Genomic DNA, 20496 nt, shown 5'->3' with positions numbered 1-20496 from the left:
GGCTGTGACATAATTAGGCTGCGCCACTTGCAAAATAGGCATTTTTGCTACGTGTTGAACAGGTTAAAGAAAACTAGGCCAGGCGCCCGCGGCCATAGAAATCCATCGCCGTTGGAATAAAAGGGCAATGGCCCGTACGGGGATCGAACCCGCGACCTTGGCGTTATTAGCACCACGCTCTAACCAACTGAGCTAACCGGCCCAAACTTGCACAGGGTAAGCCGGCCAAAGCTGGCACAGGGCTAGCTGGGCAACCGAGTTATTCTGTGGGCAACCACCGAAGAATTGATGCAGGAGTAGCCAAAAGCTTTAGCCCTCGAGCATAGTAGACCTCGTGGCGCAACGGTAGCGCGTCTGACTCCAGATCAGAAGGTTGCGTGTTCAAATCACGTCGGGGTCATGTTGGTTTTCATAGTCACCTACTTGAACCTCTAGTGTTTCCGCGTCCCATCATTCTACTGGGGCTCACACCCACGCAGGCTCCTACTCGCCTCTAGATTACCTTCAGAAGGCTGGGTGAACAGCCAAACCCAAACAAATGTGCCGTAGGCCTGGAAGAAGCTCCACATCTGGGCTTACAGCATTGGCTGGAGGGTCGCAAAGCCTCAAATTAATAAGAACCAAGCATGTAAAACCTGCAAGGGTCATTTTATGAAGCACACAGACCGGGGACCTAGCAAGGGAATGCTGATGGACTGCCACGCGTCCGCTGTATGTTGGAAAAATATTATCCCTCCCTAAGTTCTGAGCGCAGGGGAAGGCTATGTGGGGCACTGGCTGGCAGAATCTTGGACGGCGTACATCTTTTACTTCGGGTTCTAACATATGAGTGCTGAGAGGCTCCAGGGCTTGTGGCTGATGTGGAGTCAGCTAACTTTTGGTTTTCTCACAATCTTAAGCAGATATTGTTCTGGAGCCTTGAGGTGTTGTAGCGCTTTGGGTGGGATAAATCGTACATTCCTAGGTCCACACCTTACCTTGTAGCCAGACCTCAGCCGGAATCTTAGCTGTCCACAGGCCTTGGTACATGCAAGCTGACTGATGCTCAGAGCTGTCCCTCCTGCTCTCTCTCTCTGTGCTTTGGGAGCCTGCTGCTGGGTGAAAGGACTGAGTGCTGAAAGAACACTAAGAAAAGATACAAGTGCTGCCTTTATGTTTGGGGATCCCATTAGGGGGCACCCTGTTAGTCAAGAAGTGACCTGAGTTTAGCTAGTGGCTGTGACATAATTAGGCTGCGCCACTTGCAAAATAGGCATTTTTGCTACGTGTTGAACAGGTTAAAGAAAACTAGGCCAGGCGCCCGCGGCCATAGAAATCCATCGCCGTTGGAATAAAAGGGCAATGGCCCGTACGGGGATCGAACCCGCGACCTTGGCGTTATTAGCACCACGCTCTAACCAACTGAGCTAACCAGCCCAAACTTGCACATGGTAAGCCGGCCAAAGCTGGCACAGGGCTAGCTGGGCAACCGAGTTATTCTGTGGGCAACCACCGAAGAATTGACGCAGGAGTAGCCAAAAACTTTAGCCCTCGAGCATAGTAGACCTCGTGGCGCAACGGTAGCGCGTCTGACTCCAGATCAGAAGGTTGCGTGTTCAAATCACGTCGGGGTCATGTTGGTTTTCATAGTCACCTACTTGAACCTCTAGTGTTTCCGCGTCCCATCATTCTACTGGGGCTCACACCCACGCAGGCTCCTACTCGCCTCTAGATTACCTTCAGAAGGCTGGGTGAACAGCCAAACCCAAACAAATGTGCCGTAGGCCTGGAAGAAGCTCCACATCTGGGCTTACAGCATTGGCTGGAGGGTCGCAAAGCCTCAAATTAATAAGAACCAAGCATGTAAAACCTACAAGGGTCACAAAGTGGTTGCTGGCTTTGCAAGGCTACACATTTTATGAAGCACACAGACCGGGGACCTAGCAAGGGAATGCTGATGGACTGCCACGCGTCCGCTGTATGTTGGAAAAATATTATCCCTCCCTAAGTTCTGAGCGCAGGGGAAGGCTATGTGGGGCACTGGCTGGCAGAATCTTGGACGGCGTACATCTTCTACTTCGGGTTCTAACATATGAGTGCTGAGAGGCTCCAGGGCTTGTGGCTGATGTGGAGTCAGCTAACTTTTGGTTTTCTCACAATCTTAAGCAGATATTGTTCTGGAGCCTTGAGGTGTTGTAGCGCTTTGGGTGGGATAAAGCGTACATTTCTAGGTCCACACCTTACCTTGTAGCCAGACCTCAGCCGGAATCTTAGCTCTCCACAGGCCTTGGTACATGCAAGCTGACTGATGCTCAGAGCTGTCCCTCCTGCTCTCTCTCTCTGTGCTTTGGGAGCCTGCTGCTGGGTGAAAGGACTGAGTGCTGAAAGAACACTAAGAAAAGATACAAGTGCTGCCTTTATGTTTGGGGATCCCATTAGGGGGCACCCTGTTAGTCAAGAAGTGACCTGAGTTTAGCTAGTGGCTGTGACATAATTAGGCTGCGCCACTTGCAAAATAGGCATTTTTGCTACGTGTTGAACAGGTTAAAGAAAACTAGGCCAGGCGCCCGCGGCCATAGAAATCCATCGCCGTTGGAATAAAAGGGCAATGGCCCGTACGGGGATCGAACCCGCGACCTTGGCGTTATTAGCACCACGCTCTAACCAACTGAGCTAACCGGCCCAAACTTGCACAGGGTAAGCCGGCCAAAGCTGGCACAGGGCTAGCTGGGCAACCGAGTTATTCTGTGGGCAACCACCGAAGAATTGACGCAGGAGTAGCCAAAAGCTTTAGCCCTCGAACATAGTAGACCTCGTGGCGCAACGGTAGCGCGTCTGACTCCAGATCAGAAGGTTGCGTGTTCAAATCACGTCGGGGTCATGTTGGTTTTCATAGTCACCTACTTGAACCTCTAGTGTTTCCGCGTCCCATCATTCTACTGGGGCTCACACCCACGCAGGCTCCTACTCGCCTCTAGATTACCTTCAGAAGGCTGGGTGAACAGCCAAACCCAAACAAATGTGCCGTAGGCCTGGAAGAAGCTCCACATCTGGGCTTACAGCATTGGCTGGAGGGTCGCAAAGCCTCAAATTAATAAGAACCAAGCATGTAAAACCTGCAAGGGTCATTTTATGAAGCACACAGACCGGGGACCTAGCAAGGGAATGCTGATGGACTGCCACGCGTCCGCTGTATGTTGGAAAAATATTATCCCTCCCTAAGTTCTGAGCGCAGGGGAAGGCTATGTGGGGCACTGGCTGGCAGAATCTTGGACGGCGTACATCTTTTACTTCGGGTTCTAACATATGAGTGCTGAGAGGCTCCAGGGCTTGTGGCTGATGTGGAGTCAGCTAACTTTTGGTTTTCTCACAATCTTAAGCAGATATTGTTCTGGAGCCTTGAGGTGTTGTAGCGCTTTGGGTGGGATAAAGCGTACATTCCTAGGTCCACACCTTACCTTGTAGCCAGACCTCAGCCGGAATCTTAGCTCTCCACAGGCCTTGGTACATGCAAGCTGACTGATGCTCAGAGCTGTCCCTCCTGCTCTCTCTCTCTGTGCTTTGGGAGCCTGCTGCTGGGTGAAAGGACTGAGTGCTGAAAGAACACTAAGAAAAGATACAAGTGCTGCCTTTATGTTTGGGGATCCCATTAGGGGGCACCCTGTTAGTCAAGAAGTGACCTGAGTTTAGCTAGTGGCTGTGACATAATTAGGCTGCGCCACTTGCAAAATAGGCATTTTTGCTACGTGTTGAACAGGTTAAAGAAAACTAGGCCAGGCGCCCGCGGCCATAGAAATCCATCGCCGTTGGAATAAAAGGGCAATGGCCCGTACGGGGATCGAACCCGCGACCTTGACGTTATTAGCACCACGCTCTAACCAACTGAGCTAACCGGCCCAAACTTGCACAGGGTAAGCCGGCCAAAGCTGGCACAGGGCTAGCTGGGCAACCGAGTTATTCTGTGGGCAACCACCGAAGAATTGACGCAGGAGTAGCCAAAAGCTTTAGCCCTCGAGCATAGTAGACCTCGTGGCGCAACGGTAGCGCGTCTGACTCCAGATCAGAAGGTTGCGTGTTCAAATCACGTCGGGGTCATGTTGGTTTTCATAGTCACCTACTTGAACCTCTAGTGTTTCCGCGTCCCATCATTCTACTGGGGCTCACACCCACGCAGGCTCCTACTCGCCTCTAGATTACCTTCAGAAGGCTGGGTGAACAGCCAAACCCAAACAAATGTGCCGTAGGCCTGGAAGAAGCTCCACATCTGGGCTTACAGCATTGGCTGGAGGGTCGCAAAGCCTCAAATTAATAAGAACCAAGCATGTAAAACCTGCAAGGGTCATTTTATGAAGCACACAGACCGGGGACCTAGCAAGGGAATGCTGATGGACTGCCACGCGTCCGCTGTATGTTGGAAAAATATTATCCCTCCCTAAGTTCTGAGCGCAGGGGAAGGCTATGTGGGGCACTGGCTGGCAGAATCTTGGACGGCGTACATCTTTTACTTCGGGTTCTAACATATGAGTGCTGAGAGGCTCCAGGGCTTGTGGCTGATGTGGAGTCAGCTAACTTTTGGTTTTCTCACAATCTTAAGCAGATATTGTTCTGGAGCCTTGAGGTGTTGTAGCGCTTTGGGTGGGATAAAGCGTACATTCCTAGGTCCACACCTTACCTTGTAGCCAGACCTCAGCCGGAATCTTAGCTCTCCACAGGCCTTGGTACATGCAAGCTGACTGATGCTCAGAGCTGTCCCTCCTGCTCTCTCTCTCTGTGCTTTGGGAGCCTGCTGCTGGGTGAAAGGACTGAGTGCTGAAAGAACACTAAGAAAAGATACAAGTGCTGCCTTTATGTTTGGGGATCCCATTAGGGGGCACCCTGTTAGTCAAGAAGTGACCTGAGTTTAGCTAGTGGCTGTGACATAATTAGGCTGCGCCACTTGCAAAATAGGCATTTTTGCTACGTGTTGAACAGGTTAAAGAAAACTAGGCCAGGCGCCCGCGGCCATAGAAATCCATCGCCGTTGGAATAAAAGGGCAATGGCCCGTACGGGGATCGAACCCGCGACCTTGGCGTTATTAGCACCACGCTCTAACCAACTGAGCTAACCAGCCCAAACTTGCACAGGGTAAGCCGGCCAAAGCTGGCACAGGGCTAGCTGGGCAACCGAGTTATTCTGTGGGCAACCACCGAAGAATTGACGCAGGAGTAGCCAAAAGCTTTAGCCCTCGAGCATAGTAGACCTCGTGGCGCAACGGTAGCGCGTCTGACTCCAGATCAGAAGGTTGCGTGTTCAAATCACGTCGGGGTCATGTTGGTTTTCATAGTCACCTACTTGAACCTCTAGTGTTTCCGCGTCCCATCATTCTACTGGGGCTCACACCCACGCAGGCTCCTACTCGCCTCTAGATTACCTTCAGAAGGCTGGGTGAACAGCCAAACCCAAACAAATGTGCCGTAGGCCTGGAAGAAGCTCCACATCTGGGCTTACAGCATTGGCTGGAGGGTCGCAAAGCCTCAAATTAATAAGAACCAAGCATGTAAAACCTGCAAGGGTCATTTTATGAAGCACACAGACCGGGGACCTAGCAAGGGAATGCTGATGGACTGCCACGCGTCCGCTGTATGTTGGAAAAATATTATCCCTCCCTAACTTCTGAGCGCAGGGGAAGGCTATGTGGGGCACTGGTTGGCAGAATCTTGGACGGCGTACATCTTTTACTTCGGGTTCTAACATATGAGTGCTGAGAGGCTCCAGGGCTTGTGGCTGATGTGGAGTCAGCTAACTTTTGGTTTTCTCACAATCTTAAGCAGATATTGTTCTGGAGCCTTGAGGTGTTGTAGCGCTTTGGGTGGGATAAAGCGTACATTCCTAGGTCCACACCTTACCTTGTAGCCAGACCTCAGCCGGAATCTTAGCTCTCCACAGGCCTTGGTACATGCAAGCTGACTGATGCTCAGAGCTGTCCCTCCTGCTCTCTCTCTCTGTGCTTTGGGAGCCTGCTGCTGGGTGAAAGGACTGAGTGCTGAAAGAACACTAAGAAAAGATACAAGTGCTGCCTTTATGTTTGGGGATCCCATTAGGGGGCACCCTGTTAGTCAAGAAGTGACCTGAGTTTAGCTAGTGGCTGTGACATAATTAGGCTGCGCCACTTGCAAAATAGGCATTTTTGCTACGTGTTGAACAGGTTAAAGAAAACTAGGACAGGCGCCCGCGGCCATAGAAATCCATCGCCGTTGGAATAAAAGGGCAATGGCCCGTACGGGGATCGAACCCGCGACCTTGGCGTTATTAGCACCACGCTCTAACCAACTGAGCTAACCAGCCCAAACTTGCACAGGGTAAGCCGGCCAAAGCTGGCACAGGGCTAGCTGGGCAACCGAGTTATTCTGTGGGCAACCACCGAAGAATTGACGCAGGAGTAGCCAAAAGCTTTAGCCCTCGAGCATAGTAGACCTCGTGGCGCAACGGTAGCGCGTCTGACTCCAGATCAGAAGGTTGCGTGTTCAAATCACGTCGGGGTCATGTTGGTTTTCATAGTCACCTACTTGAACCTCTAGTGTTTCCGCGTCCCATCATTCTACTGGGGCTCACACCCACGCAGGCTCCTACTCGCCTCTAGATTACCTTCAGAAGGCTGGGTGAACAGCCAAACCCAAACAAATGTGCCGTAGGCCTGGAAGAAGCTCCACATCTGGGCTTACAGCATTGGCTGGAGGGTCGCAAAGCCTCAAATTAATAAGAACCAAGCATGTAAAACCTGCAAGGGTCATTTTATGAAGCACACAGACCGGGGACCTAGCAAGGGAATGCTGATGGACTGCCACGCGTCCGCTGTATGTTGGAAAAATATTATCCCTCCCTAACTTCTGAGCGCAGGGGAAGGCTATGTGGGGCACTGGTTGGCAGAATCTTGGACGGCGTACATCTTTTACTTCGGGTTCTAACATATGAGTGCTGAGAGGCTCCAGGGCTTGTGGCTGATGTGGAGTCAGCTAACTTTTGGTTTTCTCACAATCTTAAGCAGATATTGTTCTGGAGCCTTGAGGTGTTGTAGCGCTTTGGGTGGGATAAAGCGTACATTCCTAGGTCCACACCTTACCTTGTAGCCAGACCTCAGCCGGAATCTTAGCTCTCCACAGGCCTTGGTACATGCAAGCTGACTGATGCTCAGAGCTGTCCCTCCTGCTCTCTCTCTCTGTGCTTTGGGAGCCTGCTGCTGGGTGAAAGGACTGAGTGCTGAAAGAACACTAAGAAAAGATACAAGTGCTGCCTTTATGTTTGGGGATCCCATTAGGGGGCACCCTGTTAGTCAAGAAGTGACCTGAGTTTAGCTAGTGGCTGTGACATAATTAGGCTGCGCCACTTGCAAAATAGGCATTTTTGCTACGTGTTGAACAGGTTAAAGAAAACTAGGCCAGGCGCCCGCGGCCATAGAAATCCATCGCCGTTGGAATAAAAGGGCAATGGCCCGTACGGGGATCGAACCCGCGACCTTGGCGTTATTAGCACCACGCTCTAACCAACTGAGCTAACCGGCCCAAACTTGCACAGGGTAAGCCGGCCAAAGCTGGCACAGGGCTAGCTGGGCAACCGAGTTATTCTGTGGGCAACCACCGAAGAATTGACGCAGGAGTAGCCAAAAGCTTTAGACCTCGAGCATAGTAGACCTCGTGGCGCAACGGTAGCGCGTCTGACTCCAGATCAGAAGGTTGCGTGTTCAAATCACGTCGGGGTCATGTTGGTTTTCATAGTCACCTACTTGAACCTCTAGTGTTTCCGCGTCCCATCATTCTACTGGGGCTCACACCCACGCAGGCTCCTACTCGCCTCTAGATTACCTTCAGAAGGCTGGGTGAACAGCCAAACCCAAACAAATGTGCCGTAGGCCTGGAAGAAGCTCCACATCTGGGCTTACAGCATTGGCTGGAGGGTCGCAAAGCCTCAAATTAATAAGAACCAAGCATGTAAAACCTGCAAGGGTCATTTTATGAAGCACACAGACCGGGGACCTAGCAAGGGAATGCTGATGGACTGCCACGCGTCCGCTGTATGTTGGAAAAATATTATCCCTCCCTAAGTTCTGAGCGCAGGGGAAGGCTATGTGGGGCACTGGCTGGCAGAATCTTGGACGGCGTACATCTTTTACTTCGGGTTCTAACATATGAGTGCTGAGAGGCTCCAGGGCTTGTGGCTGATGTGGAGTCAGCTAACTTTTGGTTTTCTCACAATCTTAAGCAGATATTGTTCTGGAGCCTTGAGGTGTTGTAGCGCTTTGGGTGGGATAAAGCGTACATTCCTAGGTCCACACCTTACCTTGTAGCCAGACCTCAGCCGGAATCTTAGCTGTCCACAGGCCTTGGTACATGCAAGCTGACTGATGCTCAGAGCTGTCCCTCCTGCTCTCTCTCTCTGTGCTTTGGGAGCCTGCTGCTGGGTGAAAGGACTGAGTGCTGAAAGAACACTAAGAAAAGATACAAGTGCTGCCTTTATGTTTGGGGATCCCATTAGGGGGCACCCTGTTAGTCAAGAAGTGACCTGAGTTTAGCTAGTGGCTGTGACATAATTAGGCTGCGCCACTTGCAAAATAGGCATTTTTGCTACGTGTTGAACAGGTTAAAGAAAACTAGGCCAGGCGCCCGCGGCCATAGAAATCCATCGCCGTTGGAATAAAAGGGCAATGGCCCATACGGGGATCGAACCCGCGACCTTGGCGTTATTAGCACCACGCTCTAACCAACTGAGCTAACCGGCCCAAACTTGCACAGGGTAAGCCGGCCAAAGCTGGCACAGGGCTAGCTGGGCAACCGAGTTATTCTGTGGGCAACCACCGAAGAATTGACGCAGGAGTAGCCAAAAACTTTAGCCCTCGAGCATAGTAGACCTCGTGGCGCAACGGTAGCGCGTCTGACTCCAGATCAGAAGGTTGCGTGTTCAAATCACGTCGGGGTCATGTTGGTTTTCATAGTCACCTACTTGAACCTCTAGTGTTTCCGCGTCCCATCATTCTACTGGGGCTCACACCCACGCAGGCTCCTACTCGCCTCTAGATTACCTTCAGAAGGCTGGGTGAACAGCCAAACCCAAACAAATGTGCCGTAGGCCTGGAAGAAGCTCCACATCTGGGCTTACAGCATTGGCTGGAGGGTCGCAAAGCCTCAAATTAATAAGAACCAAGCATGTAAAACCTGCAAGGGTCACAAAGTGGTTGCTGGCTTTGCAAGGCTACACATTTTATGAAGCACACAGACCGGGGACCTAGCAAGGGAATGCTGATGGACTGCCACGCGTCCGCTGTATGTTGGAAAAATATTATCCCTCCCTAAGTTCTGAGCGCAGGGGAAGGCTATGTGGGGCACTGGCTGGCAGAATCTTGGACGGCGTACATCTTCTACTTCGGGTTCTAACATATGAGTGCTGAGAGGCTCCAGGGCTTGTGGCTGATGTGGAGTCAGCTAACTTTTGGTTTTCTCACAATCTTAAGCAGATATTGTTCTGGAGCCTTGAGGTGTTGTAGCGCTTTGGGTGGGATAAAGCGTACATTCCTAGGTCCACACCTTACCTTGTAGCCAGACCTCAGCCGGAATCTTAGCTCTCCACAGGCCTTGGTACATGCAAGCTGACTGATGCTCAGAGCTGTCCCTCCTGCTCTCTCTCTCTGTGCTTTGGGAGCCTGCTGCTGGGTGAAAGGACTGAGTGCTGAAAGAACACTAAGAAAAGATACAAGTGCTGCCTTTATGTTTGGGGATCCCATTAGGGGGCACCCTGTTAGTCAAGAAGTGACCTGAGTTTAGCTAGTGGCTGTGACATAATTAGGCTGCGCCACTTGCAAAATAGGCATTTTTGCTACGTGTTGAACAGGTTAAAGAAAACTAGGCCAGGCGCCCGCGGCCATAGAAATCCATCGCCGTTGGAATAAAAGGGCAATGGCCCGTACGGGGATCGAACCCGCGACCTTGGCGTTATTAGCACCACGCTCTAACCAACTGAGCTAACCGGCCCAAACTTGCACAGGGTAAGCCGGCCAAAGCTGGCACAGGGCTAGCTGGGCAACCGAGTTATTCTGTGGGCAACCACCGAAGAATTGACGCAGGAGTAGCCAAAAGCTTTAGCCCTCGAGCATAGTAGACCTCGTGGCGCAACGGTAGCGCGTCTGACTCCAGATCAGAAGGTTGCGTGTTCAAATCACGTCGGGGTCATGTTGGTTTTCATAGTCACCTACTTGAACCTCTAGTGTTTCCGCGTCCCATCATTCTACTGGGGCTCACACCCACGCAGGCTCCTACTCGCCTCTAGATTACCTTCAGAAGGCTGGGTGAACAGCCAAACCCAAACAAATGTGCCGTAGGCCTGGAAGAAGCTCCACATCTGGGCTTACAGCATTGGCTGGAGGGTCGCAAAGCCTCAAATTAATAAGAACCAAGCATGTAAAACCTGCAAGGGTCATTTTATGAAGCACACAGACCGGGGACCTAGCAAGGGAATGCTGATGGACTGCCACGCGTCCGCTGTATGTTGGAAAAATATTATCCCTCCCTAAGTTCTGAGCGCAGGGGAAGGCTATGTGGGGCACTGGCTGGCAGAATCTTGGACGGCGTACATCTTTTACTTCGGGTTCTAACATATGAGTGCTGAGAGGCTCCAGGGCTTGTGGCTGATGTGGAGTCAGCTAACTTTTGGTTTTCTCACAATCTTAAGCAGATATTGTTCTGGAGCCTTGAGGTGTTGTAGCGCTTTGGGTGGGATAAAGCGTACATTCCTAGGTCCACACCTTACCTTGTAGCCAGACCTCAGCCGGAATCTTAGCTCTCCACAGGCCTTGGTACATGCAAGCTGACTGATGCTCAGAGCTGTCCCTCCTGCTCTCTCTCTCTGTGCTTTGGGAGCCTGCTGCTGGGTGAAAGGACTGAGTGCTGAAAGAACACTAAGAAAAGATACAAGTGCTGCCTTTATGTTTGGGGATCCCATTAGGGGGCACCCTGTTAGTCAAGAAGTGACCTGAGTTTAGCTAGTGGCTGTGACATAATTAGGCTGCGCCACTTGCAAAATAGGCATTTTTGCTACGTGTTGAACAGGTTAAAGAAAACTAGGCCAGGCGCCCGCGGCCATAGAAATCCATCGCCGTTGGAATAAAAGGGCAATGGCCCGTACGGGGATCGAACCCGCGACCTTGGCGTTATTAGCACCACGCTCTAACCAACTGAGCTAACCAGCCCAAACTTGCACAGGGTAAGCCGGCCAAAGCTGGCACAGGGCTAGCTGGGCAACCGAGTTATTCTGTGGGCAACCACCGAAGAATTGACGCAGGAGTAGCCAAAAGCTTTAGCCCTCGCGCATAGTAGACCTCGTGGCGCAACGGTAGCGCGTCTGACTCCAGATCAGAAGGTTGCGTGTTCAAATCACGTCGGGGTCATGTTGGTTTTCATAGTCACCTACTTGAACCTCTAGTGTTTCCGCGTCCCATCATTCTACTGGGGCTCACACCCACGCAGGCTCCTACTCGCCTCTAGATTACCTTCAGAAGGCTGGGTGAACAGCCAAACCCAAACAAATGTGCCGTAGGCCTGGAAGAAGCTCCACATCTGTTGGAAAAATATTATCCCTCCCTAAGTTCTGAGCGCAGGGGAAGGCTATGTGGGGCACTGGCTGGCAGAATCTTGGACGGCGTACATCTTTTACTTCGGGTTCTAACATATGAGTGCTGAGAGGCTCCAGGGCTTGTGGCTGATGTGGAGTCAGCTAACTTTTGGTTTTCTCACAATCTTAAGCAGATATTGTTCTGGAGCCTTGAGGTGTTGTAGCGCTTTGGGTGGGATAAAGCGTACATTCCTAGGTCCACACCTTACCTTGTAGCCAGACCTCAGCCGGAATCTTAGCTCTCCACAGGCCTTGGTACATGCAAGCTGACTGATGCTCAGAGCTGTCCCTCCTGCTCTCTCTCTCTGTGCTTTGGGAGCCTGCTGCTGGGTGAAAGGACTGAGTGCTGAAAGAACACTAAGAAAAGATACAAGTGCTGCCTTTATGTTTGGGGATCCCATTAGGGGGCACCCTGTTAGTCAAGAAGTGACCTGAGTTTAGCTAGTGGCTGTGACATAATTAGGCTGCGCCACTTGCAAAATAGGCATTTTTGCTACGTGTTGAACAGGTTAAAGAAAACTAGGCCAGGCGCCCGCGGCCATAGAAATCCATCGCCGTTGGAATAAAAGGGCAATGGCCCGTACGGGGATCGAACCCGCGACCTTGGCGTTATTAGCACCACGCTCTAACCAACTGAGCTAACCGGCCCAAACTTGCACAGGGTAAGCCGGCCAAAGCTGGCACAGGGCTAGCTGGGCAACCGAGTTATTCTGTGGGCAACCACCGAAGAATTGACGCAGGAGTAGCCAAAAGCTTTAGGCCTCGAGCATAGTAAACCTCGTGGCGCAACGGTAGCGCGTCTGACTCCAGATCAGAAGGTTGCGTGTTCAAATCACGTCGGGGTCATGTTGGTTTTCATAGTCACCTACTTGAACCTCTAGTGTTTCCGCGTCCCATCATTCTACTGGGGCTCACACCCACGCAGGCTCCTACTCGCCTCTAGATTACCTTCAGAAGGCTGGGTGAACAGCCAAACCCAAACAAATGTGCCGTAGGCCTGGAAGAAGCTCCACATCTGGGCTTACAGCATTGGCTGGAGGGTCGCAAAGCCTCAAATTAATAAGAACCAAGCATGTAAAACCTGCAAGGGTCATTTTATGAAGCACACAGACCGGGGACCTAGCAAGGGAATGCTGATGGACTGCCACGCGTCCGCTGTATGTTGGAAAAATATTATCCCTCCCTAAGTTCTGAGCGCAGGGGAAGGCTATGTGGGGCACTGGCTGGCAGAATCTTGGACGGCGTACATCTTTTACTTCGGGTTCTAACATATGAGTGCTGAGAGGCTCCAGGGCTTGTGGCTGATGTGGAGTCAGCTAACTTTTGGTTTTCTCACAATCTTAAGCAGATATTGTTCTGGAGCCTTGAGGTGTTGTAGCGCTTTGGGTGGGATAAAGCGTACATTCCTAGGTCCACACCTTACCTTGTAGCCAGACCTCAGCCGGAATCTTAGCTGTCCACAGGCCTTGGTACATGCAAGCTGACTGATGCTCAGAGCTGTCCCTCCTGCTCTCTCTCTCTGTGCTTTGGGAGCCTGCTGCTGGGTGAAAGGACTGAGTGCTGAAAGAACACTAAGAAAAGATACAAGTGCTGCCTTTATGTTTGGGGATCCCATTAGGGGGCACCCTGTTAGTCAAGAAGTGACCTGAGTTTAGCTAGTGGCTGTGACATAATTAGGCTGCGCCACTTGCAAAATAGGCATTTTTGCTACGTGTTGAACAGGTTAAAGAAAACTAGGCCAGGCGCCCGCGGCCATAGAAATCCATCGCCGTTGGAATAAAAGGGCAATGGCCCATACGGGGATCGAACCCGCGACCTTGGCGTTATTAGCACCACGCTCTAACCAACTGAGCTAACCGGCCCAAACTTGCACAGGGTAAGCCGGCCAAAGCTGGCACAGGGCTAGCTGGGCAACCGAGTTATTCTGTGGGCAACCACCGAAGAATTGACGCAGGAGTAGCCAAAAACTTTAGCCCTCGAGCATAGTAGACCTCGTGGCGCAACGGTAGCGCGTCTGACTCCAGATCAGAAGGTTGCGTGTTCAAATCACGTCGGGGTCATGTTGGTTTTCATAGTCACCTACTTGAACCTCTAGTGTTTCCGCGTCCCATCATTCTACTGGGGCTCACACCCACGCAGGCTCCTACTCGCCTCTAGATTACCTTCAGAAGGCTGGGTGAACAGCCAAACCCAAACAAATGTGCCGTAGGCCTGGAAGAAGCTCCACATCTGGGCTTACAGCATTGGCTGGAGGGTCGCAAAGCCTCAAATTAATAAGAACCAAGCATGTAAAACCTGCAAGGGTCACAAAGTGGTTGCTGGCTTTGCAAGGCTACACATTTTATGAAGCACACAGACCGGGGACCTAGCAAGGGAATGCTGATGGACTGCCACGCGTCCGCTGTATGTTGGAAAAATATTATCCCTCCCTAAGTTCTGAGCGCAGGGGAAGGCTATGTGGGGCACTGGCTGGCAGAATCTTGGACGGCGTACATCTTCTACTTCGGGTTCTAACATATGAGTGCTGAGAGGCTCCAGGGCTTGTGGCTGATGTGGAGTCAGCTAACTTTTGGTTTTCTCACAATCTTAAGCAGATATTGTTCTGGAGCCTTGAGGTGTTGTAGCGCTTTGGGTGGGATAAAGCGTACATTCCTAGGTCCACACCTTACCTTGTAGCCAGACCTCAGCCGGAATCTTAGCTCTCCACAGGCCTTGGTACATGCAAGCTGACTGATGCTCAGAGCTGTCCCTCCTGCTCTCTCTCTCTGTGCTTTGGGAGCCTGCTGCTGGGTGAAAGGACTGAGTGCTGAAAGAACACTAAGAAAAGATACAAGTGCTGCCTTTATGTTTGGGGATCCCATTAGGGGGCACCCTGTTAGTCAAGAAGTGACCTGAGTTTAGCTAGTGGCTGTGACATAATTAGGCTGCGCCACTTGCAAAATAGGCATTTTTGCTACGTGTTGAACAGGTTAAAGAAAACTAGGCCAGGCGCCCGCGGCCATAGAAATCCATCGCCGTTGGAATAAAAGGGCAATGGCCCGTACGGGGATCGAACCCGCGACCTTGGCGTTATTAGCACCACGCTCTAACCAACTGAGCTAACCGGCCCAAACTTGCACAGGGTAAGCCGGCCAAAGCTGGCACAGGGCTAGCTGGGCAACCGAGTTATTCTGTGGGCAACCACCGAAGAATTGACGCAGGAGTAGCCAAAAGCTTTAGCCCTCGAGCATAGTAGACCTCGTGGCGCAACGGTAGCGCGTCTGACTCCAGATCAGAAGGTTGCGTGTTCAAATCACGTCGGGGTCATGTTGGTTTTCATAGTCACCTACTTGAACCTCTAGTGTTTCCGCGTCCCATCATTCTACTGGGGCTCACACCCACGCAGGCTCCTACTCGCCTCTAGATTACCTTCAGAAGGCTGGGTGAACAGCCAAACCCAAACAAATGTGCCGTAGGCCTGGAAGAAGCTCCACATCTGGGCTTACAGCATTGGCTGGAGGGTCGCAAAGCCTCAAATTAATAAGAACCAAGCATGTAAAACCTGCAAGGGTCATTTTATGAAGCACACAGACCGGGGACCTAGCAAGGGAATGCTGATGGACTGCCACGCGTCCGCTGTATGTTGGAAAAATATTATCCCTCCCTAAGTTCTGAGCGCAGGGGAAGGCTATGTGGGGCACTGGCTGGCAGAATCTTGGACGGCGTACATCTTTTACTTCGGGTTCTAACATATGAGTGCTGAGAGGCTCCAGGGCTTGTGGCTGATGTGGAGTCAGCTAACTTTTGGTTTTCTCACAATCTTAAGCAGATATTGTTCTGGAGCCTTGAGGTGTTGTAGCGCTTTGGGTGGGATAAAGCGTACATTCCTAGGTCCACACCTTACCTTGTAGCCAGACCTCAGCCGGAATCTTAGCTCTCCACAGGCCTTGGTACATGCAAGCTGACTGATGCTCAGAGCTGTCCCTCCTGCTCTCTCTCTCTGTGCTTTGGGAGCCTGCTGCTGGGTGAAAGGACTGAGTGCTGAAAGAACACTAAGAAAAGATACAAGTGCTGCCTTTATGTTTGGGGATCCCATTAGGGGGCACCCTGTTAGTCAAGAAGTGACCTGAGTTTAGCTAGTGGCTGTGACATAATTAGGCTGCGCCACTTGCAAAATAGGCATTTTTGCTACGTGTTGAACAGGTTAAAGAAAACTAGGCCAGGCGCCCGCGGCCATAGAAATCCATCGCCGTTGGAATAAAAGGGCAATGGCCCGTACGGGGATCGAACCCGCGACCTTGACGTTATTAGCACCACGCTCTAACCAACTGAGCTAACCGGCCCAAACTTGCACAGGGTAAGCCGGCCAAAGCTGGCACAGGGCTAGCTGGGCAACCGAGTTATTCTGTGGGCAACCACCGAAGAATTGACGCAGGAGTAGCCAGAAGCTTTAGCCCTCGAGCATAGTAGACCTCGTGGCGCAACGGTAGCGCGTCTGACTCCAGATCAGAAGGTTGCGTGTTCAAATCACGTCGGGGTCATGTTGGTTTTCATAGTCACCTACTTGAACCTCTAGTGTTTCCGCGTCCCATCATTCTACTGGGGCTCACACCCACGCAGGCTCCTACTCGCCTCTAGATTACCTTCAGAAGGCTGGGTGAACAGCCAAACCCAAACAAATGTGCCGTAGGCCTGGAAGAAGCTCCACATCTGGGCTTACAGCATTGGCTGGAGGGTCGCAAAGCCTCAAATTAATAAGAACCAAGCATGTAAAACCTGCAAGGGTCATTTTATGAAGCACACAGACCGGGGACCTAGCAAGGGAATGCTGATGGACTGCCACGCGTCCGCTGTATGTTGGAAAAATATTATCCCTCCCTAAGTTCTGAGCGCAGGGGAAGGCTATGTGGGGCACTGGCTGGCAGAATCTTGGACGGCGTACATCTTTTACTTCGGGTTCTAACATATGAGTGCTGAGAGGCTCCAGGGCTTGTGGCTGATGTGGAGTCAGCTAACTTTTGGTTTTCTCACAATCTTAAGCAGATATTGTTCTGGAGCCTTGAGGTGTTGTAGCGCTTTGGGTGGGATAAAGCGTACATTCCTAGGTCCACACCTTACCTTGTAGCCAGACCTCAGCCGGAATCTTAGCTCTCCACAGGCCTTGGTACATGCAAGCTGACTGATGCTCAGAGCTGTCCCTCCTGCTCTCTCTCTCTGTGCTTTGGGAGCCTGCTGCTGGGTGAAAGGACTGAGTGCTGAAAGAACACTAAGAAAAGATACAAGTGCTGCCTTTATGTTTGGGGATCCCATTAGGGGGCACCCTGTTAGTCAAGAAGTGACCTGAGTTTAGCTAGTGGCTGTGACATAATTAGGCTGCGCCACTTGCAAAATAGGCATTTTTGCTACGTGTTGAACAGGTTAAAGAAAACTAGGCCAGGCGCCCGCGGCCATAGAAATCCATCGCCGTTGGAATAAAAGGGCAATGGCCCGTACGGGGATCGAACCCGCGACCTTGGCGTTATTAGCACCACGCTCTAACCAACTGAGCTAACCGGCCCAAACTTGCACAGGGTAAGCCGGCCAAAGCTGGCACAGGGCTAGCTGGGCAACCGAGTTATTCTGTGGGCAACCACCGAAGAATTGACGCAGGAGTAGCCAAAAACTTTACCCCTCGAGCATAGTAGACCTCGTGGCGCAACGGTAGCGCGTCTGACTCCAGATCAGAAGGTTGCGTGTTCAAATCACGTCGGGGTCATGTTGGTTTTCATAGTCACCTACTTGAACCTCTAGTGTTTCCGCGTCCCATCATTCTACTGGGGCTCACACCCACGCAGGCTCCTACTCGCCTCTAGATTACCTTCAGAAGGCTGGGTGAACAGCCAAACCCAAACAAATGTGCCGTAGGCCTGGAAGAAGCTCCACATCTGGGCTTACAGCATTGGCTGGAGGGTCGCAAAGCCTCAAATTAATAAGAACCAAGCATGTAAAACCTGCAAGGGTCACAAAGTGGTTGCTGGCTTTGCAAGGCTACACTTTTTATGAAGCACACAGACCGGGGACCTAGCAAGGGAATGCTGATGGACTGCCACGCGTCCGCTGTATGTTGGAAAAATATTATCCCTCCCTAAGTTCTGAGCGCAGGGGAAGGCTATGTGGGGCACTGGCTGGCAGAATCTTGGACGGCGTACATCTTTTACTTCGGGTTCTAACATATGAGTGCTGAGAGGCTCCAGGGCTTGTGGCTGATGTGGAGTCAGCTAACTTTTGGTTTTCTCACAATCTTAAGCAGATATTGTTCTGGAGCCTTGAGGTGTTGTAGCGCTTTGGGTGGGATAAAGCGTACATTCCTAGGTCCACACCTTACCTTGTAGCCAGACCTCAGCCGGAATCTTAGCTCTCCACAGGCCTTGGTACATGCAAGCTGACTGATGCTCAGAGCTGTCCCTCCTGCTCTCTCTCTCTGTGCTTTGGGAGCCTGCTGCTGGGTGAAAGGACTGAGTGCTGAAAGAACACTAAGAAAAGATACAAGTGTTGCCTTTATGTTTGGGGATCCCATTAGGGGGCACCCTGTTAGTCAAGAAGTGACCTGAGTTTAGCTAGTGGCTGTGACATAATTAGGCTGCGCCACTTGCAAAATAGGCATTTTTGCTACGTGTTGAACAGGTTAAAGAAAACTAGGCCAGGCGCCCGAGGCCATAGAAATCCATCGCCGTTGGAATAAAAGGGCAATGGCCCGTACGGGGATCGAACCCGCGACCTTGGCGTTATTAGCACCACGCTCTAACCAACTGAGCTAACCGGCCCAAACTTGCACAGGGTAAGCCGGCCAAAGCTGGCACAGGGCTAGCTGGGCAACCGAGTTATTCTGTGGGCAACCACCGAAGAATTGACGCAGGAGTAGCCAAAAGCTTTAGCCCTCGCGCATAGTAGACCTCGTGGCGCAACGGTAGCGCGTCTGACTCCAGATCAGAAGGTTGCGTGTTCAAATCACGTCGGGGTCATGTTGGTTTTCATAGTCACCTACTTGAACCTCTAGTGTTTCCGCGTCCCATCATTCTACTGGGGCTCACACCCACGCAGGCTCCTACTCGCCTCTAGATTACCTTCAGAAGGCTGGGTGAACAGCCAAACCCAAACAAATGTGCCGTAGGCCTGGAAGAAGCTCCACATCTGTTGGAAAAATATTATCCCTCCCTAAGTTCTGAGCGCAGGGGAAGGCTATGTGGGGCACTGGCTGGCAGAATCTTGGACGGCGTACATCTTTTACTTCGGGTTCTAACATATGAGTGCTGAGAGGCTCCAGGGCTTGTGGCTGATGTGGAGTCAGCTAACTTTTGGTTTTCTCACAATCTTAAGCAGATATTGTTCTGGAGCCTTGAGGTGTTGTAGCGCTTTGGGTGGGATAAAGCGTACATTCCTAGGTCCACACCTTACCTTGTAGCCAGACCTCAGCCGGAATCTTAGCTCTCCACAGGCCTTGGTACATGCAAGCTGACTGATGCTCAGAGCTGTCCCTCCTGCTCTCTCTCTCTGTGCTTTGGGAGCCTGCTGCTGGGTGAAAGGACTGAGTGCTGAAAGAACACTAAGAAAAGATACAAGTGCTGCCTTTATGTTTGGGGATCCCATTAGGGGGCACCCTGTTAGTCAAGAAGTGACCTGAGTTTAGCTAGTGGCTGTGACATAATTAGGCTGCGCCACTTGCAAAATAGGCATTTTTGCTACGTGTTGAACAGGTTAAAGAAAACTAGGCCAGGCGCCCGCGGCCATAGAAATCCATCGCCGTTGGAATAAAAGGGCAATGGCCCGTACGGGGATCGAACCCGCGACCTTGGCGTTATTAGCACCACGCTCTAACCAACTGAGCTAACCGGCCCAAACTTGCACAGGGTAAGCCGGCCAAAGCTGGCACAGGGCTAGCTGGGCAACCGAGTTATTCTGTGGGCAACCACCGAAGAATTGACGCAGGAGTAGCCAAAAGCTTTAGCCCTCGAGCATAGTAGACCTCGTGGCGCAACGGTAGCGCGTCTGACTCCAGATCAGAAGGTTGCGTGTTCAAATCACGTCGGGGTCATGTTGGTTTTCATAGTCACCTACTTGAACCTCTAGTGTTTCCGCGTCCCATCATTCTACTGGGGCTCACACCCACGCAGGCTCCTACTCGCCTCTAGATTACCTTCAGAAGGCTGGGTGAACAGCCAAACCCAAACAAATGTGCCGTAGGCCTGGAAGAAGCTCCACATCTGGGCTTACAGCATTGGCTGGAGGGTCGCAAAGCCTCAAATTAATAAGAACCAAGCATGTAAAACCTGCAAGGGTCATTTTATGAAGCACACAGACCGGGGACCTAGCAAGGGAATGCTGATGGACTGCCACGCGTCCGCTGTATGTTGGAAAAATATTATCCCTCCCTAAGTTCTGAGCGCAGGGGAAGGCTATGTGGGGCACTGGCTGGCAGAATCTTGGACGGCGTACATCTTTTACTTCGGGTTCTAACATATGAGTGCTGAGAGGCTCCAGGGCTTGTGGCTGATGTGGAGTCAGCTAACTTTTGGTTTTCTCACAATCTTAAGCAGATATTGTTCTGGAGCCTTGAGGTGTTGTAGCGCTTTGGGTGGGATAAAGCGTACATTCCTAGGTCCACACCTTACCTTGTAGCCAGACCTCAGCCGGAATCTTAGCTCTCCACAGGCCTTGGTACATGCAAGCTGACTGATGCTCAGAGCTGTCCCTCCTGCTCTCTCTCTCTGTGCTTTGGGAGCCTGCTGCTGGGTGAAAGGACTGAGTGCTGAAAGAACACTAAGAAAAGATACAAGTGCTGCCTTTATGTTTGGGGATCCCATTAGGGGGCACCCTGTTAGTCAAGAAGTGACCTGAGTTTAGCTAGTGGCTGTGACATAATTAGG

The 20496-nt window shown here is 51.5% G+C and overlaps 32 non-coding genes across 32 annotated transcripts; 17 read left to right on the top strand and 15 right to left on the bottom strand.

Moving 5' to 3' along the window:
• Positions 1-128: 128 nt before the first annotated feature.
• On the bottom strand, positions 129-202 carry TRNAI-AAU (transfer RNA isoleucine (anticodon AAU)). The gene has a single exon. It is a non-coding gene; the product is annotated as a tRNA-Ile (tRNA).
• Positions 203-328: 126 nt separating this feature from the next.
• On the top strand, positions 329-400 carry TRNAW-CCA (transfer RNA tryptophan (anticodon CCA)). Its single transcript has one exon. It is a non-coding gene; the product is annotated as a tRNA-Trp (tRNA).
• Positions 401-1342: 942 nt separating this feature from the next.
• Positions 1343-1416, bottom strand: TRNAI-AAU (transfer RNA isoleucine (anticodon AAU)). The gene has a single exon. It is a non-coding gene; the product is annotated as a tRNA-Ile (tRNA).
• Positions 1417-1542: 126 nt separating this feature from the next.
• TRNAW-CCA (transfer RNA tryptophan (anticodon CCA)) lies at positions 1543-1614 on the top strand. The gene has a single exon. It is a non-coding gene; the product is annotated as a tRNA-Trp (tRNA).
• Positions 1615-2588: 974 nt separating this feature from the next.
• TRNAI-AAU (transfer RNA isoleucine (anticodon AAU)) lies at positions 2589-2662 on the bottom strand. Its single transcript has one exon. It is a non-coding gene; the product is annotated as a tRNA-Ile (tRNA).
• Positions 2663-2788: 126 nt separating this feature from the next.
• TRNAW-CCA (transfer RNA tryptophan (anticodon CCA)) lies at positions 2789-2860 on the top strand. The gene has a single exon. It is a non-coding gene; the product is annotated as a tRNA-Trp (tRNA).
• Positions 2861-4002: 1142 nt separating this feature from the next.
• On the top strand, positions 4003-4074 carry TRNAW-CCA (transfer RNA tryptophan (anticodon CCA)). The gene has a single exon. It is a non-coding gene; the product is annotated as a tRNA-Trp (tRNA).
• A 942-nt stretch (positions 4075-5016) lies between these two features.
• On the bottom strand, positions 5017-5090 carry TRNAI-AAU (transfer RNA isoleucine (anticodon AAU)). Its single transcript has one exon. It is a non-coding gene; the product is annotated as a tRNA-Ile (tRNA).
• Positions 5091-5216: 126 nt separating this feature from the next.
• Positions 5217-5288, top strand: TRNAW-CCA (transfer RNA tryptophan (anticodon CCA)). Its single transcript has one exon. It is a non-coding gene; the product is annotated as a tRNA-Trp (tRNA).
• A 942-nt stretch (positions 5289-6230) lies between these two features.
• On the bottom strand, positions 6231-6304 carry TRNAI-AAU (transfer RNA isoleucine (anticodon AAU)). The gene has a single exon. It is a non-coding gene; the product is annotated as a tRNA-Ile (tRNA).
• Positions 6305-6430: 126 nt separating this feature from the next.
• On the top strand, positions 6431-6502 carry TRNAW-CCA (transfer RNA tryptophan (anticodon CCA)). Its single transcript has one exon. It is a non-coding gene; the product is annotated as a tRNA-Trp (tRNA).
• Positions 6503-7444: 942 nt separating this feature from the next.
• Positions 7445-7518, bottom strand: TRNAI-AAU (transfer RNA isoleucine (anticodon AAU)). Its single transcript has one exon. It is a non-coding gene; the product is annotated as a tRNA-Ile (tRNA).
• A 126-nt stretch (positions 7519-7644) lies between these two features.
• TRNAW-CCA (transfer RNA tryptophan (anticodon CCA)) lies at positions 7645-7716 on the top strand. The gene has a single exon. It is a non-coding gene; the product is annotated as a tRNA-Trp (tRNA).
• A 942-nt stretch (positions 7717-8658) lies between these two features.
• On the bottom strand, positions 8659-8732 carry TRNAI-AAU (transfer RNA isoleucine (anticodon AAU)). The gene has a single exon. It is a non-coding gene; the product is annotated as a tRNA-Ile (tRNA).
• Positions 8733-8858: 126 nt separating this feature from the next.
• TRNAW-CCA (transfer RNA tryptophan (anticodon CCA)) lies at positions 8859-8930 on the top strand. Its single transcript has one exon. It is a non-coding gene; the product is annotated as a tRNA-Trp (tRNA).
• Positions 8931-9904: 974 nt separating this feature from the next.
• Positions 9905-9978, bottom strand: TRNAI-AAU (transfer RNA isoleucine (anticodon AAU)). Its single transcript has one exon. It is a non-coding gene; the product is annotated as a tRNA-Ile (tRNA).
• Positions 9979-10104: 126 nt separating this feature from the next.
• TRNAW-CCA (transfer RNA tryptophan (anticodon CCA)) lies at positions 10105-10176 on the top strand. Its single transcript has one exon. It is a non-coding gene; the product is annotated as a tRNA-Trp (tRNA).
• A 942-nt stretch (positions 10177-11118) lies between these two features.
• Positions 11119-11192, bottom strand: TRNAI-AAU (transfer RNA isoleucine (anticodon AAU)). The gene has a single exon. It is a non-coding gene; the product is annotated as a tRNA-Ile (tRNA).
• Positions 11193-11318: 126 nt separating this feature from the next.
• Positions 11319-11390, top strand: TRNAW-CCA (transfer RNA tryptophan (anticodon CCA)). Its single transcript has one exon. It is a non-coding gene; the product is annotated as a tRNA-Trp (tRNA).
• Positions 11391-12188: 798 nt separating this feature from the next.
• TRNAI-AAU (transfer RNA isoleucine (anticodon AAU)) lies at positions 12189-12262 on the bottom strand. The gene has a single exon. It is a non-coding gene; the product is annotated as a tRNA-Ile (tRNA).
• Positions 12263-12388: 126 nt separating this feature from the next.
• On the top strand, positions 12389-12460 carry TRNAW-CCA (transfer RNA tryptophan (anticodon CCA)). The gene has a single exon. It is a non-coding gene; the product is annotated as a tRNA-Trp (tRNA).
• A 942-nt stretch (positions 12461-13402) lies between these two features.
• Positions 13403-13476, bottom strand: TRNAI-AAU (transfer RNA isoleucine (anticodon AAU)). The gene has a single exon. It is a non-coding gene; the product is annotated as a tRNA-Ile (tRNA).
• A 126-nt stretch (positions 13477-13602) lies between these two features.
• On the top strand, positions 13603-13674 carry TRNAW-CCA (transfer RNA tryptophan (anticodon CCA)). Its single transcript has one exon. It is a non-coding gene; the product is annotated as a tRNA-Trp (tRNA).
• A 974-nt stretch (positions 13675-14648) lies between these two features.
• TRNAI-AAU (transfer RNA isoleucine (anticodon AAU)) lies at positions 14649-14722 on the bottom strand. Its single transcript has one exon. It is a non-coding gene; the product is annotated as a tRNA-Ile (tRNA).
• A 126-nt stretch (positions 14723-14848) lies between these two features.
• Positions 14849-14920, top strand: TRNAW-CCA (transfer RNA tryptophan (anticodon CCA)). Its single transcript has one exon. It is a non-coding gene; the product is annotated as a tRNA-Trp (tRNA).
• A 1142-nt stretch (positions 14921-16062) lies between these two features.
• TRNAW-CCA (transfer RNA tryptophan (anticodon CCA)) lies at positions 16063-16134 on the top strand. The gene has a single exon. It is a non-coding gene; the product is annotated as a tRNA-Trp (tRNA).
• A 942-nt stretch (positions 16135-17076) lies between these two features.
• TRNAI-AAU (transfer RNA isoleucine (anticodon AAU)) lies at positions 17077-17150 on the bottom strand. The gene has a single exon. It is a non-coding gene; the product is annotated as a tRNA-Ile (tRNA).
• Positions 17151-17276: 126 nt separating this feature from the next.
• On the top strand, positions 17277-17348 carry TRNAW-CCA (transfer RNA tryptophan (anticodon CCA)). The gene has a single exon. It is a non-coding gene; the product is annotated as a tRNA-Trp (tRNA).
• A 974-nt stretch (positions 17349-18322) lies between these two features.
• TRNAI-AAU (transfer RNA isoleucine (anticodon AAU)) lies at positions 18323-18396 on the bottom strand. Its single transcript has one exon. It is a non-coding gene; the product is annotated as a tRNA-Ile (tRNA).
• Positions 18397-18522: 126 nt separating this feature from the next.
• Positions 18523-18594, top strand: TRNAW-CCA (transfer RNA tryptophan (anticodon CCA)). The gene has a single exon. It is a non-coding gene; the product is annotated as a tRNA-Trp (tRNA).
• A 798-nt stretch (positions 18595-19392) lies between these two features.
• On the bottom strand, positions 19393-19466 carry TRNAI-AAU (transfer RNA isoleucine (anticodon AAU)). The gene has a single exon. It is a non-coding gene; the product is annotated as a tRNA-Ile (tRNA).
• A 126-nt stretch (positions 19467-19592) lies between these two features.
• On the top strand, positions 19593-19664 carry TRNAW-CCA (transfer RNA tryptophan (anticodon CCA)). The gene has a single exon. It is a non-coding gene; the product is annotated as a tRNA-Trp (tRNA).
• The last annotated feature ends 832 nt before the right edge of the window (positions 19665-20496 follow it).

Source organism: Aquarana catesbeiana, linkage group LG03 (assembly GCF_042186555.1).
Source record: "Aquarana catesbeiana isolate 2022-GZ linkage group LG03, ASM4218655v1, whole genome shotgun sequence".
NCBI classification, from domain to species: Eukaryota; Metazoa; Chordata; class Amphibia; order Anura; family Ranidae; genus Aquarana; species Aquarana catesbeiana.
The sequence above is the reverse complement of the archived record's forward strand: the minus strand, read 5'-3'. Positions and strand labels throughout refer to the sequence as shown.